Source organism: Mchenga conophoros, linkage group LG1, assembly GCF_057382185.1.
Source record: "Mchenga conophoros isolate Kocher_MC1m ecotype Shallow Benthic linkage group LG1, M_conophoros_male_GT1.1, whole genome shotgun sequence".
In the NCBI taxonomy this organism is placed as follows: Eukaryota; Metazoa; Chordata; class Actinopteri; order Cichliformes; family Cichlidae; genus Mchenga; species Mchenga conophoros.
Genome location: NC_140526.1, coordinates 39,572,806 through 39,593,560, shown reverse-complemented (window position 1 = coordinate 39,593,560; position 20,755 = coordinate 39,572,806). Strand labels below are relative to the sequence as shown.

The window sequence follows — 20,755 nt, the reverse complement described above, 5'->3', positions numbered from 1 at the left end:
TTTGTGGACTCGGAGAAGGCATTCGACCGTGTCCCTCGGGGTGTCCTGTGGGAGGTGTTGCGGGAGTATGGGGTGTCTGGCCCATTGCTACGGGCCATTCGATCCCTATACAACCATTGCAAGAGCTTGGTTCGCATTGCCGGCAATAAGTCGGACTCGTTCCCGGTGGGTGATGGGTTCTGTTCCCGATTCTGTTCATAATTTTTATGGACAGAATTTCTAGGTGTAGCCAAGTGGCGGAGGGCTTTCACTTTGGTGGCCTGAGAATCTCATCTCTGCTTTTTGCAGATGATGTGGTTCTGTTGGCTTCATCAGGTGATGGCCTCCAGCTCGCACTGGAACGTTTCGCAGCCGAGTGTGAAACGGTGGGAATGAGAATCAGCACCTCCAAATCTCAGTCCATGGTCCTCACCCGGAAAAGGGTGGAGTGCCCACTTGGGTCAGAGACGAAACCCTGCCCCAAGTGAAGGAGTTTACGTATCTCGGGGTCTTGTTCGTGAGTGATGGGAGAAGGGAGCCGGAGATCGACAGACGGATTGGGGCCGCGGCTGCAGTGATGTGGACGTTGCACCGGCCTGAAAAGCGTCTGGACTTCTTTAAGTTACTTGAAGACGTTTCACCTCTCATCCGAGAAGCTTCTTCAGTTCTAAGGTCAAATGGTGGAGAGTCCCAGATATAAACCTAGTGGGAGTTTCCCCCCACAGAGGGACAAAAGGACCCCCTGATGATCCTCTAATCACCTGAGCCAAGGTGGGAAACTGGGCGTGGGTCCCAATCAGCCAGAGTTTCGGGTGTGTTCATTGTGAAACCTGGCCCCACCTTATCATCCGAATTCCTGAGGTCAGATGGCCCAGGATGTGAGTGGGCGTTAAGGTGTCTGGGAAGGATCTCAAAACTGGATTATAGATGGCAGAGAGTTGGTGTCGTAAGCCCCGCCTCTGTTCAAAGATTGTCGCTCACAGTGGACATAGATGGCTTCTTTCACTCCTCTTTCAAACCATCTGTCCTCTCTGTCCAAAATGTGAACATTGGCATCCTCGAAAGAGTGTCCTTTATCCTTAAGATGCAGATGGACTGCTGAGTCTTGTCCTGTGGAGGTGGCTCTTCTATGTTGTGCCATGCGCTTGTGAAGTGGCTGTTTGGTCTCTCCAATGTAGAGGTCTGAGCATTCCTCGCTGCACTGTACAGCATACACCACATTGTTAAGTTTGTGTTTTGGCGTTTTGTCTTTCGGGTGAACCAGTTTCTGTCTGAGCATGTTGCTGGGTCTGAAATACACTCTCCACCATTTGACCTTAGAACTGAAGAAGCTTCTCGGATGAGAGGTGAAACGTCTTCAAGCAACTTAAAGAAGTCCAGACGCTTTTCTTTGCAAGCTCCTTTGACAATTTAGTTAGTAATTTTTCATACAAGTATATTTAAATAATAACACGACATAAACACAAAATTAGACTTTTTTATACCTTTGTTTGTAGGTTAGGTCAGTCACATTAAGTTAAACTTATTTATATTTATGCTAAGTTGGCCTCAGTTTAAGTCTGTTTAGTAGCCACCTTTTGGATTTCTTTACATTTTTGATTTTATGGACACTGTCACGGTTCTGGGTCAGTTTGACCCAGTGTTTTGAGTTCTCATGTTGTGGTTTGATTTTTTATTTTGTATTGTATTCTGATTCTTTTCCTTTCTTGATTATTATTAGAATTCTATGTTTCAGTTTATTCTGGTTAAGGGGTTGTTCTTAGGTTTTGCTTTGGTGTCCTCGTTTTTTCCTGCAGGTGTAGTCCGGACTTTAGTCTGCGTCTTTGTGTTGTTATTTCCTGTTTTATTGTGAAGGTCCATGCCTTATGTCTGTGTGTCTAGCTTCGCTCCCCCTGTCTCGTTAGCCCTAATCTCTCCCAGTTGTGTCTCCCTCCTGTTTTCTATTCCTTGATGACTTACTCAGTTTATTTAAGCCCCGTGTTTCTTTGTGTCAGTGTCGCGTTGTACCCTCAGAATTGCCTGTGTGTTCCAGTTTGTGTTTTCACGGTTTGGTTTCTGTTTCGTGCCAGCAATAAAGCTGAGGTTTTCAGTTACAATTCAGTCTCCGAGTCCTGCATTTGGATCCTCATCTCCGCCTGCCCGCGTACAGAGCCCTGACAGAACGACACGACCAGTAATGGATCCAGCAGACTCGGTGAGGGAGCGTTGCTAACCTTTTGATGGGACTTGGCTAGCGCTTGGAGGGCCTCCATGCTGCCGTTCCTCATTTGCCACCTACCCCTCTACCCACTCATCCGTTTCCTCCCCACTGTTGACGCCTGCATCTCGGACCCGAGGAAAGCACTCCAGGCGGCACCAGGAGGAATACTATGAACTTATGAGCAGCCAGCTCATGCCAGCACAGGTGTTTCATAAGATGCTGGGGATCATCATCGTTCCCCCCAGTTCACCCAGCATTTTCCAGGAGCAGCCGCGGCAGAGCTTGTCCACATCATCGCAGTGGACAGATTTTTCCACGTCACCTTCAGCCAACCCTGATCCCTCTTCAACAGGGAAGCGGCACACGCGTCGCCAGCATTCACAGCTCCAGCGGGAGCCTGGGATTTTTTCTGGACAGCCGGCTAGGGTGAGTGGTGGGGCTACTCTTTTGCCTCCTGCTGAAATAAAAACTGCTAATGAAATGATTGCTTATTTGAAGGACAATTATCCCAGTTCATTGAACTATATAAACTGTCCCACACGTGTTCTTTCTAAGCCTGTTGATGAAACCAGAGAGTTTTGTGTCTCTAAGCTTCATAATGTTCTGGGTGACTGTCATGCTTCTGAACCCGTCAAGCATGTAAAAACTGCTCCCAACGCCCCCAACTAAACACTTCTGTGAGAACAAACAACGTGTGTGTCATCCCAGAGACTTAAGTTCATGTCAGGCAACTAGGAGCTGTTAATTCAGAAGTTGCATGGCCTATTCCCATGCCCATGTTTAAGAATGACTGCTCCTCCTTTGCTTCTTTCAGGTCAACAGTAGCTAATACAAAAACTGCTAACAGCATCTCTGAAAATCAAAAGACTGTTCGTCCTAGTGTTGAGTGGTTGTGAGCTAAAAGCTGAAACGAAGGGTCCTGAGGTTTCTGTTAAAAATGCACTGTGTTGCCCAGCCGCCACCAGCTCAGTCTACCACTCCACCTGCCGCTAGCTCAGTCTACCACTCCACCTGCCGCTAGCTCAGTCTACCACTCCACCTGCCGCTAGCTCAGTCTACCACTCCACCTGCCGCTAGCTCAGTCTACCACTCCACCTGCCGCTAGCTCAGTCTACTACTCCACCTGCCGCTAGCTCAGTCTACCACAATCAGCCCCGCTACCTGTAGCTCAGTCACCATCACTACAACCTTTATTGCAGTCCATAGCTCAGTCAGTAGCTCTGTTAGTAGCTCAGTCATTAGCTTTGTCACCAGTTCAGGCTCCAGTGTTGTCACCCATCCAGTCAGCCACTCATCTACACCTTCAGCCAGGGGCCGCAATGCCTTCTGGCCATGCATCAGCTCCTACTGGAAGCTCGAGTGAGCCAATCCAGCACTTCGCGGCTCACACTTTCCTGAACTGCCAGTCTTCGCTGGAGGGTCCGGGGGGCCTATACAGTTGTCTGCTGTTTTAGCTGGGGGTTCAGGAGAACCCAGCCAGCATCAAGTCTCGTCAGCTGGGCATTCTGGAAAGCCCGGGCAGCACCAAGCTTCGTCAGCTGGGGGTTCAGGGGAACCCGACCAGCATCACACCCCGTCAGCTGGTTATTCTGAGGAGCCCGTCAGCATCACATCTCGTCAGCTGGGGGTCCTGGAGGACCCAACCAGCACATCCTTGTTGTCTGCTGACAGCTCTGGGGAGCCCGTTCAGCCACCACATGCTCCACGACCTGCAACTTCCACACTGTCACCTGCAGCGTCTGATTCCGCAGCTGCCATGCTGCCGTCTGGTCCCGCGGTTGCTACACCGCTGTCAGATCCATCTCGGCCTGTACCACCTCGCCTTCGTCGGCCGCTCTCCAGGCCCCTAGGCTGGACGTCATTATTGTCGAGGGCGGCCTCCTGAATGAGTTCGTCGCCGCCGCTGGCTTCGCTGCCGGCCGCTGGCTTCGCTGCCGGCCTCCGGACCTGTTCTGTCGCCGTCGCTGGCTTCACGGTCGGCCTCCGTACCTGCTCTGTCGCCACCACTGCCTTCCACGTGGCTGACCTCCTGATTTGCTTTGTCTGCGTCGCCGCTTCTGTCTGCACGGCTGGCTGAACTGTTTTGGATGTGGCTCATATGCTGTCGACCTCCAGGCCGACCCCTGAACTTTTTTGTGGACTCAGGTTTGGTCTAGTTTTGTTTTGTTTTGTTTTGAACTGTTTTCTTGGGTTTCTGGAACCATGCTCCTTGTCTTTTGTTTTGTTTCTGAGGTTTGTTTCTGTCACAATTTCTAATTTTCAACTGAAATAAAAAAAACTTTCTTTTTTTTTTTTTTGGTTTACTGCTTAGTCCTTGACAGGCAGTTTGCCTAGCATGCAGTTCTCCCATCAATTTCCTGTGAAAGACAAGAAGTTTATCCAATATGCAAACAACCAGAAAAAGCTGCTGGCTCTTCATCTCAACAAAATACTGGCTTCTTCTATACTCATTCAGTTTATTGATCTATTTAACATTAGCTGTGAGATATGGCACTAAGTAGATAAGATCTAAAATTTCCTTTGTTTTTTATTTCCCACGCCCATATATTTTTGAATTGTGTTATTCGTATCTACATTCTGACTCACTAGACTAAAAATATGATTAAGCCTCGTGGTGACTATACATAAAATAGGTGGTTGCCAGATGACTTCACTGCATTTTTTTAATATTAATTTTTTTTTTTTTACAATCCTTTGGTAAGCAGCTGGTTCTCAGATATTTACGGTGATGTCCACTTAACTAATTGGTTGCAAGAGAATTGCACAGGTTGCTTGGTGGGAGCCAATATGCCTCTAAACAATCATAGTCTCACTTGGACAAAATACAAGCCCTCACGGAGAAATTACAGAAGGTTTGCAATTAATAGACATCTCACTTCTAAACCCACAAGACTGCCAACACATTGCATTACATTTTATTTGTCTTATTAGTCTGTAACACACCTCTTTGCATTTCAGTAAAACTCAGCATTGACAGTCTGACCATGGGGGCAAACTGTACAATACAGAATCCTGTGGATGTGGAATATGACAGGTATGCTCCTGTACACCACATCTCACACTCCTGAACTGACAAGGCTTTGGGGCTTGAAGACGACTCTTTGGGCTTTGGGATGTAGACCCAGCTCTCATCATTAGGTTTGGTTATCCTCAGGATTTCACAGATCAATTCCTCATGATACAGGTGACAGGAGTGATATCATTGCTATTCATCATCTGGCATCATATGAAGTATACTTCCACTAAACTGTAGTTGCACACTGTTAAACACATGACGCTAGTTAGTTGGTCACTTAACTTGCATGCTGCCACCTGATAATAACTCAAATCTACCCAGCAGACACATACAATTTGTGTCAAGGGCTAAAATACAGTTTAAAATGAGGTTTTTATTTTTAAAGTAAGATTATCACAACAGGGCTGGTAAAAATTTGTACAGAAATGTCAGTTTCTTCCCTGAAAACATAAAAGTGACAATGCAAAGTCACTGTCAGCCCAGCACTGAGAAAGGAAGAGATGCTGGACAGGGTGTGAAAGAAAGAACATCAGGTCCCTCAACTCTGATCATATCTAAACTCAGTGTGTCTAATTACATAGATACAATACCCTTGGTAATTAGAGTGGTGCCTATAGGCTCATTTTAATAAACAACATTCATAATCAAAATCCTATCATACAGAACTACAGACTATTGCAGTTCACATTTATATAGCATAAAATGGTGCAAAATTAAACATTTAATACAAATTAAAATTTGAATACAATTTGACAGGAGAGACAATTAAAGATATGATGGAGAAATGGATGGGCAGTGAATATAGAGAGACAGAGATGAAGGGAGGCTAGTGCGACAACCGAAAAGAATGAATGTCAGAATGAAATGCTGAAAACTACAGACTACATGCCTTTGGGAACAGGAGTCGTTGGTTTGACTCCAAACCAGGGCGTCTGTATCCAGTAAGGGTCCCTAGGCTATCCGTCAGGTCCACGTAAGGAACAGGGAAACACTGATAAGAGGTGGGATTCTGGAACGAGAAGACATAAGTGGACAAGGAATGATGAGAATCCGGTCTTTAAGTGATGACGTGACGAATCCTGCTTCCGGGTCGAAACTGCTCTGCGCTTGAACCCATGTTGCACAGAGAGGCATTTTTTGAAATATGTATTGATAGCAATGTTGAATATTATACACAGGAAAAAAACAACTACACGTAAAATAATCACACCGTGACACCTCTGCCTTTGTAAATGGAGGGACAGTAACTGTGTGTGTATATGTAAGCGTGTAAAACTTGTAGATAGTCAGATTAACAGTATTTTGCCTCTATCTCCCATTTTGCAATTCATCTCATGTAAATAATAACGTGCGCACAGCATGACGTGAAATTAATTTATCAACATTTACCAACACAACGGAAGCAGGATTCATAACGTCATCACTTAAAGACCGGATTCTCATCATCCCTTGTCCACTTATGTCTTCATGTTAGTGATGTGTCGGTTGCGAACGAAATGGCTCTTAGAGCCGGCTCTTTGAAGTGAACAACGCGAGCCAGCTCTTTTTTTTTTCTTCTTTCTCTCACCCTCTCGCTCGCACTTTTTTTCCGCTTCACTCTGCATGCAAGCCTTGTGCTGGGCAGAGGGGGGAGGGGCGGTAGTTACAGGCTGAGTAGCACAGGAACAGAGCGGGAGGTAGAGAGAGAGATAGAGAGCCAGGAACAACAGCGTCACATTAGAAAGGTATAGTAATCATCCACAACGATTTTCAGTTGCAGATGATAAAGGATTCAGAAAGTTTATTCATGCAGGTCCATATGACAGAGAAATCAAATCAAATCAAATTCAAATTTTATTTGTCACGTACACAGTCATACACAGTACGATATGCAGTGAAATGCTTAGACAACTGCTCGTGATCTAAAGAAAAAAAGAAAAGGCTATGAATAAGATAGGAAATAAATATGAAAATTAAAAAGGGTAAATTTAACTAGGAAGGAATAAAATAAAATATATAAATTAAAGTTGAAAATAAAATAACTGTACAACAAAAAACACAATACACAGTATAGAAATATATAAGAATGTATGAAGAAATATAAATATATATACAGAATAACAGCAGCTGTACAAGTATTAACTGGAAATGAAGAATATAATGACCAGTGTTGTGCAATCCACATTATTTAGTGTCTTGTGCAGTGCGAATATGCTTAAAGTGATTTAAGTGATGAAGTGAAAACAATGTCCAGAATGTCCAGTGTGTGTGTAAGAACCATATGTGTGGGTCAGTACTGTGTGGTGGTGTGATTGAATGTGCATCTTCTTTTTGTTTTCATATTTTAATTTATATTTAATTGTGTTGTGGTTTGCAGTTTTTGTGTTGTTTCACTTTAAATTTGTTTAAAAGGAAAAAGCTGAAAATTTAAATAGTTAAAAGTTGAAATGTGAATAGTTGTTTTTATATTATATGATTTATTTATTACATTTTATGTGGAGTGAATAAATAAAAGTATATTTACGGCGGCACCTAGAGACAAAATACGTACAGACTCCGAAGCACGTACAAAAGACAACAGAAGTGCTCCAGGATGCTAGGGGGCAGTGTTGAGCTTTTGTTACCTAGTGGCTACACAAGCCAGCAAGTACCAACGACCGGATTTGGTGTGTGGTAATAACAGGTAAATGAAGTTTTTAAATTTTTTTTTAATTATTTGAATATATATGAGTGCTTGTGTATAAATACACAAACAATACATATATGTTTTCAATTGTGTAATTTAAGTGATCTAGGTAGCTCTGTTTTGGAAGTTCAGTTAACGCTAGCAATGTGTTTTGGAGGTTGTACGTGCTTTGTCTCTAGGGGACACTGTATTTATTTATATGTAAACATATAAATAAATCCACGTTTTTTTTACATTAGTCATTTTTTTTGTGCATAATTTTATATTGTTGTTGATAATAAATGAATTAAAGAAACAAAACAACCTGAAGAGCCGGTTGGGAGCCGAAAGAGCCGGCTCTCCAAAAAGAGCCAGAATTCCCATCACTGCTTCTTGTTCCAGAAGCCCACCTTTCATCAGTGTATCCCGGTTCCTTATGTGGACCTGACGCCAACCTTGTTAATCTAGGTATTGTTAATCTGTTAATTGCTGGCATGTGGTGGTTGACAAGGACATAGAAGACCGCAGTTATAATAGATGTTGTAATGCCAGTGAAAAGCAACATCAGGAAGAGTGTGGATGGGAAATCAGAGAAGAACCAGGTGAGCCAATCCAACAAATGGGCTACTTTAGCTCACATTTCTGAAAATGTTAATACCAAGAAAACTAAGTTTGTTGCAAATAGAGGTGCATAGCTGCAGAACAGAACAAACTGTATTTCTGACGTTTTTAAAAGTACTGTTTTGTAATGTTAAAGTAGATTTAAAGTTACAGTAACTTTTGGTTTCTGCGCTTTGGATTACATAGATTAATAATCATTTTAGAAACCCAGTATGAGCAGTGATTTGCTTCAGTTAAAAGTTGTCTCACTGCCCAACGGTAACTGCACATACAATAACATTATTCCTTCAAGCAGAGTGGCAGCTTTTGTGCTCTTTCCTCCACGCTACATGTCACCACCATCACTCAGTAGCATTATGCCCTACGATTCCTTCCCTACTGACCCAACAATCAGACGGGATTGGAGTGAGTCCCTGCTGAGACCTGAGGAGAGAGCAGTAAATGCAGTGAGGAAGGAGAAAAAGTGCAATATAGTGAGAAAAATGCTCTGCTTTTTTTTTTTAACGATGAGGAGGGGTGTCTTATAAAAGCAGGTTGAGCAGCAAAGAAGTTGGTAGTTGAGATAATAGAGGGACTGACATTCAAAGTCAGTGCTTGTTTGGAGTTAAATGAAGTGAAATCCTGCTGTGGTTCAAAGAAGAATGTGTGTAGCATCTACCAAGGTCAATAAAGAGATGCCTCCCATATAAGTGGAACTTCTGCTAAATTACTAAGTCTATGGTATAAAATATCTAAGGCCATCGGCTCACAAGCAACCCCAGCATATGGCTTTGATTCTTCTTTGAAAGAAAACTTCTCTTTCTTTTCTCATAAAGCAAAGGAAAACAGAGCACGCAAGGACACAGATGGTCCAGTACTTTTAGAGAGAAAACTCTTTCTCGCATGCCTGTGTGCATATTTGTGGATAAAGCAAGTGAAAGGAGTAGGGGAGCAAAGGAATAATCATACTCTTCATTTCACAGTGAGTAATTGCTGTGCCAACTTGAGAGCATGTGGCCAGTGATGGAAGTGCTCTCTGGCTTCTGTCTTCCTTGAATTCACTAATCTTGAGAAATTGTAAAACGGAAGTTGTTACTCTGAAACCGTTTCCTCCAGCTTTCAAGTGTATACTTTCTTTGGATGAATTCTGATTTTTACTTTTCATTCAGATTCACTCATTCAAATTTTAAAAAAAGCAAATCAGCAATATTGTGAATCCATGTTGATTTGAAAGATATGCTCTCTTGAAGACAGAGACAACGCTTAGAAGAAATTTGAAGTCAACTGAAGTTCACACCAGAGGTTGGAAAGAAAAAGGAAATAATATTTTCTATCTCTCATTTTATCTATTTAACAATAAGTGAGCAATCAGGGTGTTGAGGTTGTTCTGCAGTACAGTGAAATAATTCACACATAACACCATAATTAGTTTTCAGTGTCAGAGTTTGAACTCTTTGTTAACATAAGATCAAAAAATCTTGTAAAATCTGCTGGTCACAGAGTGTTGCAGAAGATAAAGGCTGTCATACAGGCCATTTTTATGCATTGTTAGCGTTTTAAATATTAGCGTGCTAAGTTGTCAGCTGAGGCTAGCAAGCTTAGTTACTAAGATGCTTTCAAAAACTATATGGGAGAAAAACAATGATTTGTAATTGCTTAAATGTTCACGTAGCACTTGCTCATGCTAATAAAAATGTATTTTGAAACTATAAACCAATTAACTTTGCAATCAACACTTCACAAAAACCCTAGAAATGTTAAATGTAAGGTGAAGACCCTCCAACAACATCTATCAGAAAGCACTTGGCAACGCTGGGAAGGAAGAAGAAAACAAAAAGAGACCGGAAAAACACAAACTGTAATAGAGAGCCAGAATTTAATAATTACTGGTGGTTAAATACAGTAGCGGTGTATGAACACAAAGAGAGTAAAAAGAGGTGAGAGAAGAAGAAGAAACACTCAGTGCATCCCGCTAACAGCCCTATTTTAGCATAGCTAAGGGAGGGTTCAGATTCCCTGATTATTCAGAAGGATTTTTAATTCTGGGTTTAAAGCAGTGAACAGAAACCGATATAGGAGAAATATGGTCTCGCTTTCTAGGACTCTCACTGCAGAATTCTGGATCAACTGGAGGCTTTTCAGGGAGCTTTTAAAGCAATCTGATAATAATAATTAATTACAACAGTCCCGACTAAAAGCAATGAAGCATGAATTAGCTTGTCAGCATCACTCTGGGACAAGATATTTCTAAATTTAGCAATACTGCACAAATGAATGAAGGCAGATCTACAGTGTGGAGCTTTTAACACTAAAGCAGGCACTGTGTCTAAGAATCCCCAAACAATGATGTCATTTAAAACACAAATCTTCCATATCTCATACAGAAAACACGCAAATCATTAGTGTCACTATCTTCTTTTCTTCTGTGTCGATTTAAATGGCTGTAAATGACGATGCCTGTGAGTAACAGGCATACTGACAAAATTGTAATCATGAAACTATTCAAGCTCCTCTGCACCATACATTGTTGGTTTTGGCTTGTGAAGGCAGATACGGCATCCAGGCCGTATTCATTAAGATTTCACTTTTATCTGTGGGACATCCTCAAAAACAACTTTATTTTAGATTATTTTTTCAATTTGCAAGAGAGAAACAATATAACAGTATACCAACAATTATATCTCTGTGAGTAAACTCAAAAATCTATTCTGTTACAGTCGCCTTGTACTAAACGAACATATAAATACTTTAAAAACTGGATCTGCATGCAACTACACTGCATATGATAATGATCTCAAATCACTCCAGGTTGAAATTGCAAACCAAATTGTACGAGAAGAGACAAACCAACTTTCTATTTCCATAGGGGCTGTGATGCACACGCACAGAAGTAAATAGTATAATGCATGTGGAGAAGTAGAAGAGTGCTGTATGAGTGTCCACATAGTTCATCCTAACGGTCTGTGGACAAATTATTGGATTGAGGCGGTGAGCAGTTTGCTGACAATAATCTGAAAGAGATCAGAGGCAGCAGACAGGAAGAGACATTCATTAACAGCAATCCCAGTTATAGAATTGGCATAACAGCTTTAAAATTGCTTACAGGATCAATAATGTGTGGGTGTGTACACACTCCTGTGGGCTCTGTGGTTTGAAGTATACCCTACAATTAGGGTGAAAACTAGGGTGGAGGTGGGTTGGAAAGCGACTTGCAGGGGCAGCCTGAAGTAGCATTGTGATTTTCTAATCTTCAGAGATTCCTCGGTGAGCTTCACTCTGCAGCCTGTCAGCATTTCAGAAGAGTTTATATTGACATGAATATGAAAAGCTAACAGTTAAAGTGCATGATGACAATGATTACTATTGTACTGCAAAGTGATGAACAAGCTGAGGATGTAAGGAACAAATTAAATCACATTGTGGAGTGTGGTGGAAAAATGGTCCCAAAACACCTCAGAAAACAAAATCATATTATTCATAATAAACAGCTGGTAGACTGTGATGTTAGCGATTTATTAACACAAGTTTTGTGTCATTTCATGTAAGAAAAAGTATATTTGTTGCTTTTATACTAACTGGTTAGCTCTATAATCTGAATCACTATGTTATGTTATTGTTTTTTTGTTGTTTTTGATCATAATTCATGTCTAAATACACAAAGAATATCAAGTTTGTTGATTGAACTCCTATACCTGTTTTATTTTGAAATATTGTGAGATATATGGGATGCACACACAAAGTAGATGAACAGCTGTTGCACTGTGCCTCTCCTGACATAAAAATAAATGACTGTAAGTTTTGTTATTTAACATTGTAGTTACACAATCTAGGTTACTTTCTATGCACGGTGCAGTGTTTTTTGGTTTCTCACCCGAACCCCTAAAGGTTTTGGCAATATACAAAATTGCGCTGATGGTGTCAGTACAGTATATGCATATACCATACCATAGTTTATTTATATAGCACTTTAAAAACAACACATGGCTGAATAAAGTATTGTACAACAGAAATATAAGAGGTATAATAAGAATAATAAATACAATAAATAAATAACAATAAAATAACAGGGTCAGTTCCCCACTGAGTCAAAGGCCAGCGAATGAAAATGATTTTTTAACCTGGATTTAATGATTTAAAGATGTAGATTGCATAACGTGAAGACGAAGATCATTCCAAAGCTTCGGGGTCTCAAAAGCGAATGCTCGGTTTGTGCCCCCATTGGCACAAAATGTTTTATTCTAGAGTGTAATATTTTGTTGAAGAGCATAATTTTTGTGGTTAGTTGTTTATTGCATTTTGCCAAAGTGGATGGGAGAACTGTAACTGTAACCGTTTTCACCTGCGTGTTTTGAACCTGAGGCGTTCACACAACACAGCGAATGCTTGGAGGATCTATGAGTATAGATGCAGTTCACCACAAGAAATCTCAGCTCAGACAATAAATTGCCCATTGCTGACTTCTTGTTTAATTTCATGATCACAAATTTTAGCACCATGTCCCACACATCTGTCAATTTACATTTGAAACAAGCTGCAAGGGCAGCACGGTGGCACGGTGGTTAGCACTGTTGCTGCACAGCAAGAAGGTCCTGAGTTCAATTCCACCATCAGGCCGGGGTCTTTCTGTGTGGAGTTTGCATGTTCTCCCCGTGTTTGCGTGGGTTCTCTCCGGGTACTCCGGCTTCCTCCCACCGTCCAAAGACATGCAGTTTGTGGGGATAGGTTAATTGGATAATCCAAATTGCCACTAGGTGTGAATGTGAGTATGAATGGTTGTCTGTCCTTGTGTGTTGGCCCTGCGACAGACTGGCGACCTGTCCATGGTGTACCCTGCCTCTCGCCCTATGACAGCTGGGATAGGCTCCAGCGCCCCCCGCGACCCTGAAAAGGATAAGCGGTAGCGAATGGATGGATGGGCAAGCTGCAAGGTTTACAGCAGTGATGAAAGCTGCCTTTCAGCCTTGTATGATGAGCCTGAATTATTAGCTATTTGCAAAGAGCAAAGACATGTTATAATATAGCAGTCTTCTTTCTTAAATAATACATGTGGTGCATATTGTATGAATATAGGAGTTGTTTTCAGCAACCAAAACTGACAAGACAGGTGGTGTAATCTGGTTCAGTGCTCCTAGGGGTTGCTTTACGAACCTTTATGAGCCAAGCTTATCCATGCTTATGACATCTCTGTACAATACAAACAAAGACGAAGACAATCTGACTGCTCTAATAAACATCCTGACAGGAAATTGTGACTGCCAACAAATACGAAGCCTCAGCAATCAGGTGTGTGAGTCAGCATGACCGTCTGGAAACCAAAATGGTGTTGCACGTTTGAAGTGAGAACTGAAGACAGCTGGTAAACATCTCAGTGCTCGTTGGACAATTTTCTTACAAAAGTATTTTGTTCTCCATGTATAATCTCTTTATGTGAATAAATCATGTGTGCTACTTGGAAACTACAATCCAATCACTGTTTTTTTTCTTCTTTTAACCATTTCAGTCTATCAACAAAATATGACCTCTCACTCAGGCCATGAGTGCTCTGGCTCTTTCCCTTTTTCTTATTTGCTTTGGATGTGAGTGTCAGCTGAATGCCTGGAAAGTAAAGATACAAAAACTGTGCAGCAGGCATATCCATTTGGGGCCAAACAAACAAATGAGTCGAAGCTCTCAAAAGAACAAGGTTTTTTTTTCTCTCTTGTTTGCCCAATTTCTGCTATGTTCTCTCCACATCAAAATCCTCTGGCCATTGTTCAGCAGCATACTGCATCTCTTCACATGTTTAGTGATTGTTCAATCACACTGCTTTTACCACCTGCCCACTTCTTTAACAGACCATTTTGACTAGCGTGTTACATTAAAATGATCTCTGCAGTAATATCATTCAGCCTCCCACAGCACTGCAAAACAGTACTGTCCACCGCTCAGTCTGCTGCTGTTTGAAACATGATAGCTAAACATTAGCATTAAAAAATGACAAGGGTCATAAAGGGGAAAAAAAAGAAATTCTTGCTTACAGCTAATTTTAGGATATCCCACACCATTTAGAAAGTGTGGGTGCTTCACTCATGTCATGATATTATTCAGATCATGCAGTTTATGGGGCAGTGATTTCTACAGTTTAATATTTGAACTGAATATTCCACTGGAGCAGAGATTGGTTGAATAAACATAAGTGAGTGGAAATAGGGCAGAATAAAAATGCATTAGCCTCTTAATAGCAGCTTGTTGATAACCTGTCTAGAGTTAAGAATTGGGCCACTTCCGTTTTTTAACCCAATGCTCAACAGAAACATTTACAGAAAGCTGAAAATGTTAAATACTATACCTAACTCCTACTAAATGGTAACGTAATATAAATAAATACATACAAAGAAAATATGATAGGAAACAAATCATTCAGATATCCAGGATCAATTATGACCATATACTGTGGAGATGGAATAATACAGCATATGCTGACCCTTAAGACACACACAAAGAAAATAAGACAGGAAGCTAAAATTATTTAAATTAACTTAAATTATATATGCTATTTAAGTTATTAGTCCGATCTTTAAGTCTGACGTCATTAGCCATTTCTTCAGGTCCCAGAGTCGCACGAACACTGCAGCATCACTGAGAGTTACAAACTGTCTAAGTTCTTTCATCTTTAATAAAATGATCAACGTTGCTGCTCTACCAGGTGTAACGATCAAGTTTAACATCCAGGCATCCATGAAATGTATTAAATTTAATGGAGTTAGAATTGTAGGAAGCAGGAAGTTAGCTTGCTAGTTTCCACCTAAACATAATATAGCATGTTCTGACTGAGAGATTTCTAGAAAAATTCAAACGTACAGCTCTGCTATCACTTCCAACATAAATGAAGACAGAAAACTAAACAGCAGTGACATTTGTAGGGTTACTGAAGTTGGGCTAGCTGGTATATAAGGATGTGCTACGTGATCGCTAGCGACACAGCTATGTTAGCATAAGATAAACACAGTCAAGCTGGAGGGTGAACGCTAACTTTTTTCCACTCAGTAAAAGTTAACGTGAGGTTTCCCGATGGTTAGGGACAAATGTAATCGCATGGCAGGATGCTGTAAACGGAGCAAACTTCAGCCAGGAGAACAACTGAGATAATCAGTTGAAGAAGCTTCTCGGATGAGAGGTGAAACGTCTTCAAGTAACTTAAAGAAGTCCAGACGCTTTTCTTTGCAAGCTCCTTTGACTACGATGACCTGGATGACTGAGAACCTTCACAGACCAACTGAGATAATCCATTCACAATATGAGGTTAGTCATTAATATACTGCTGCATGGGCTGGGCTGTAGTTACATCGCAAGGGTTTAAAAATTGAGCTTTAAAATGAACAGTGGTAATAAAAACCGAGAGACACCAACAGCGATCACTGACTGTTTTAAGGGGCTTTTTGAGATTAAATAGAACAAGATACAAAGCATTAAAACATGTTAAAAACACAACAGCTTTATTAAACGCAGAGTAGTTTTGGTTCATCACGTCATCACTTAAAGACCAGATAAGCTAAACCTTTAGATATGTCACAGGTTATCTGCTCTAGAAATCATATGGTAATCTGAGATATATTTCAAAATGTCTTTCTTCTTTATATGAAATTCATCTTTGATGAAATTACATTCATCCAGTCATGTTCACTTGATAGACTGACATAGCCATGACGAGCCTTTGATATACTGTTTTCTTCACTTCAAAATATTATTAAACATTATCAACTGTTAGCAAGGGTCACATAGGGCTGTTTGCGGGGCAGCAACTAATATGGCTGCAAGACTGATGAGCTTCATTTCTAGCATTACAATTACCCCAACCAACTGCCGGTTAGTCAAGGTATGTCTGATATAAATTAGGGCTGCCACAAACGATTATTTTGATAGTCGACTAGTCAGATCATCATCCATTGGACGTACAGCTTATTGCACCAGCAGCATCTGGTCTTATATAACTATCATTAGCTTACAGCTTGAAGTGTTTGTGCTAACTAAAAATAAAGACAAGATGGTAGTTTATTAATTTTTAATGAAATTTGCAGATTGTTTCGGTGAAGTTTAATAAACTCCTTGCTTTCTAAAATATAACAGGACACCGGAGTATATTCTCCAGCGTCTCACACTTCTGATAATCAGCTGTCTGCTTGACAGTTTTAGCTGTGCAAAAACTATAACTTTAATCTCAGCCAAACCGATTTACTCAGGAACAAATAAAATACTAAAGAAAGCCAAACAATAACATTTTTAAGTTATCTAAGTGACTTATATATATGTTTAACCTGACTAGCGAAAGACGGCGGTGGGTTTGAAAACGATTTGCCGGGAGTCCGGTGTTCTCACGGCTCTAGTTAGCCTTGCCCCCGTCTAGCTAACGAGCTAGTGGGTAACAGACGTCTCCGAAAACGTCGGAGCGCTTTTGAAAATATGCGGTGTCTTGATAAACTGAGCAGATATTTGAGGTTTACACAGCTACATTCTCGCCTGAAAATATGCTAAACGTTTATTTTGTGACCCAGAAAGAATAATAAGAGTAAAGTTAAAACTAACTAGCTGCCGCCATTGTTGACAACTGCGCTGGGCTGCGCTATGAATTCTGGGACACAGCTTCTTCTTCTTCGGGGTTTAACGGCAGCTGGCATCCTTGTACATGCAGTGCTGCCATCTTCTGTTTCAGTCCGTTATTACACTCTTAAATCCTGCTACTTATTCCTGCGTCTTTTGGGATCTTACAAAGCTTCAAACGATGCGTCGACTATTAAATCAGTCGTCGACGATTTTAATAGTCGACATAATCGTGACTAGTCGACTAATCGTGGCAGCCCTAATATAAATCGAAAAAAAAAAAAACACAATGGAAACCTACCAGTCATTGTTGAGCCTCCCTAGAATCAGTGTGGGATTATCTTGAGAGAGAACACGACCAAAGGAAGCCAACATCCAAAGAAGAGCTTTAAAATATTCTTCATCAAGAAGTTCATGCAATGATGGAGAATAAAGGTGTTCATACCCAGGAGTTAAAGTGGGATTTGGCAGGTGCGGGAACCCTAGTATCGGGTGTAGCAGTACAGCATGCAGAAAATAATCAGACTGTGATCACCTGACCCGTCCTGCTACTATGATATTCATTATTACTTATTGTGGTTTTTAGCCAACTGAATTCATCAAGCACTAAGCAGATTTTTTCCACAAGCAGTGAGGTTGATTGTCCAATCCCAAGACAATATGAAGTCTGTATAGAAAGTAGAATTGAATGAATCTAATCAACATGTTCGCCACTGACCACTTACCATGTCTGTTCCGTGCCACTCCAATATGAAGTGCATTACTCTAAACTTCACCAAATTCTGCAAACGACCAAGTGCTTAGTAGGCCCAGAGTATTTGCATGCAAAGTTTGAATGACACAAAATTAGTATACTTCAATGTGTTTTGCAAGACGTTTTCCAAAAACAAAAAACACAACACATCAGGTATAGACCCAATATCTGGTTTGAAAACTTACATATTTATCAGAGTTTTACATTATTTGTATTTCACACTTCCTGTCAAATTATCAAGAGCCACATTTTGTTTCTGACACCTTTTTATCAGAACCAGCAAACTGAGCTGCTTGTTTGTTGGATTGGAAAGTTGGAAAGCATGAAAGTAAAAGTGGATACAGGTAACACCTGATGTCTCAGCATTTCTCTATCAAGTGATTCTGTGAAATACTGTGGAGCAAACATAACTGCAACATACTAAACCACTGCACTGCTTTTTGCACAATCACATGTAACGACCGTGTGACAGTGATGTTAAATTATTGTGCTGACTAATTTGTAAGTCTGAGTTATTAAAAGACTTTCAAAGACTTTAAAATACTGTTCAACACAACATCAATAGAAAATAAAATAAATAGCTCACTGTGAAAAATGCTCCACTTTTGAAAATAACTTCAATGTCCTTTTAATCATTAAAAGCAGGAAAAACAACAGAGATGAACAGGAGGTTTATAAGGAGGAACTCGAAGAGAGCCCAAATGTGTCCCGCTCTGCTTTGGGACAGCATGCTTCTTCAGTGTAAACATAAAAAGGCCCAATACGTGCCAGATAACTGCAAGCATGCAGTTACAGCAGGTACAGAGGACGCATGAAACTGAAGTGGACTATGCTATTCATCTCAGCTTGACACATATTGACAGCAGAGGTGCTGAGATCCATCTTGTGATGACAGTTCTCTCTGTGGTTCTAAGTCTTCCTGTCAACATGAAAGCTCAAAAGGCCTTTAGAAGGTATATGCTGACATCACTTTTGATTACAAAACTACACCCCACTCTACTACGCTGTTATGAAAAAACAGCTGCAACAAAAAAAGAAATAATTCCAGAAAGTGTGGCTGAAACTACCTAAAATATGGATACAATGAAAGTACTATTGGATACAATATAGATTCATAATACTGTACCACATTTTCCAGAATTTAAGATTGTTAATCGTACTTCATCTGGAAAACACTCATCAGTCTATTGTCCAAATAGTTTTGTGCCTCTAAAAATGACTACTCTACTGTGGTAGTTCCTAAACGGTTAATGAAATCTTAATTAAAGCTTGAATTGAAGCTTAAATTGAAGCTGAAAGTGAACCTAAATCAGATTTGGATTGTTTTGACCTGAATATCCACCAAATACTCTTTCCTTCCTGTTGAACGTTAATGTTAATTCACCTGCTTCAATGCTGCTTTACAGCCCAATGAATTGACATTAGTAGGAGTCCCTACAGCACCACACTAAATGATGGCTGAAATAGCAACAACTGTTCACATTTTGGCTGTGTTGGTGGTGGCATAACTTTTGCTGGGCTTTCATCCAAAGAGTTGGAGTTCATGTGGAAGATTTATGTCACACTGCTGCAGAGGCAAGAGAAAACATGGGATTCACAAAACATGAGAAATGGATGACCAAAGAGCCTCTGTTCAGTCTGAAGAACACTTACAGACAGCAATCAAAGCACATGCATAATTACCATGAACATACATGCTAAGGTTTATTGTCACTCAGTCATATCCTGCTGACCCAAACAATCACAAAAGCACCAAATGCAGAAAAATAAACGACTGAAACAGCCTCCAACAAATGCTGCCTTGTTGGCATTAAACATGATGAAATCTAGCTGCCAACTAGAAATAAGTCTACAGTTTTAGTAAAGCTAAATACATAGACTATAGACTTTCATCACATCTAAATGATTCTGATGGTTTATTTTCTTATTATTCTGTATTACATGTACTGTATGGTGTCTCAAGTATACGTTCAATGAAATGTGTATTGAATAAAATACACCAGCATTTCAGACATTTTTTTTTCCATCCAGAATTATAAAGCTCTAAGATATGAAGCGCTGTTGTGCCATTTAGCTGAGGCTACTTAGGACAGGCAGAAAGCACAGCATGAAACTTTTATACAAAATGTCTACTTCTCTTCCCCTGAGACTCAGAATTAGATCATGAACATGTGTATTATATTGTAGCCCACTCCTTTAAAAGCATATCCTTGCTCAACTGAATATCTAAGGTTGAATCACAATTCTGGCTCAAAACTAATTGCATAACTTATTATTTAATCATTGTCTATTTTTTTTATTTTTTTTATTTTTTTTGCCTGTCCCGTTTTGCTTTTTTGCCATCAGAATTATTGTCTAAAGGCAAAGAAAGATGCCCAACGGATTTACTTTACCAAATGGACCATCCCAGCCTTGCCATATTGGTCTATTTGATTCACCTTTTATTGTTTATTTTATTTTCACTTGATAAATACGGGACAGACTTGACTGGGGAAAAGAAAGAGGGAAAGAAAAACAGCAGGGAAGAGGAAACGGGGATAAGGGGCAAAAAACAAACAAAATAAGCAGACAAAAAATACAAATATCAATCACCTGGATCACCTGTTGAGAAAGAAAAAAGAGAAAACAAGCAGAAGAAAAAAAAGAGCAACATAATAAACAACATCACGATGATCTATGGGAATATAACAGTAAATGCTAAATATTAAACATTGTTGTGCAGCACGTAAGATCGACAGCGCACAGTGTGCTTTGAGGTAGGAGCCAAAAAGGGTGTAGTTTGTGGGTGTGATCACCCGTGTGTACACCTGTGAGGGTATGTTTTAGCCATCCTGAGATAAACTGAAGCCTGTTGGCTAAGAAGTAGTGCTGAAAGTTAAGTAGTTCTAATCCTCCTTTATCCTTGGTCTTTTGTAGTGTTTTTAAGCTTATACGTGGGGGTTTATTTTTCCAAAGGAATTTGGACATACATGAATCTAGAGATCT

General features: G+C 40.4%; 1 protein-coding gene across 1 annotated transcript in view; it reads right to left on the bottom strand.

Annotated features, from left to right (window-relative positions):
- The window catches only part of shank2b (SH3 and multiple ankyrin repeat domains 2b), a 300,073-nt gene that overhangs the window by 222,999 nt on the left and 56,319 nt on the right, over nt 1-20,755 (bottom strand). The window contains exon 2 of the mRNA XM_085277877.1: nt 6,085-6,204. The gene's annotated coding sequence lies outside the window, so the exon portion shown is untranslated. The remainder of the gene's footprint in view (nt 1-6,084; nt 6,205-20,755) is intronic.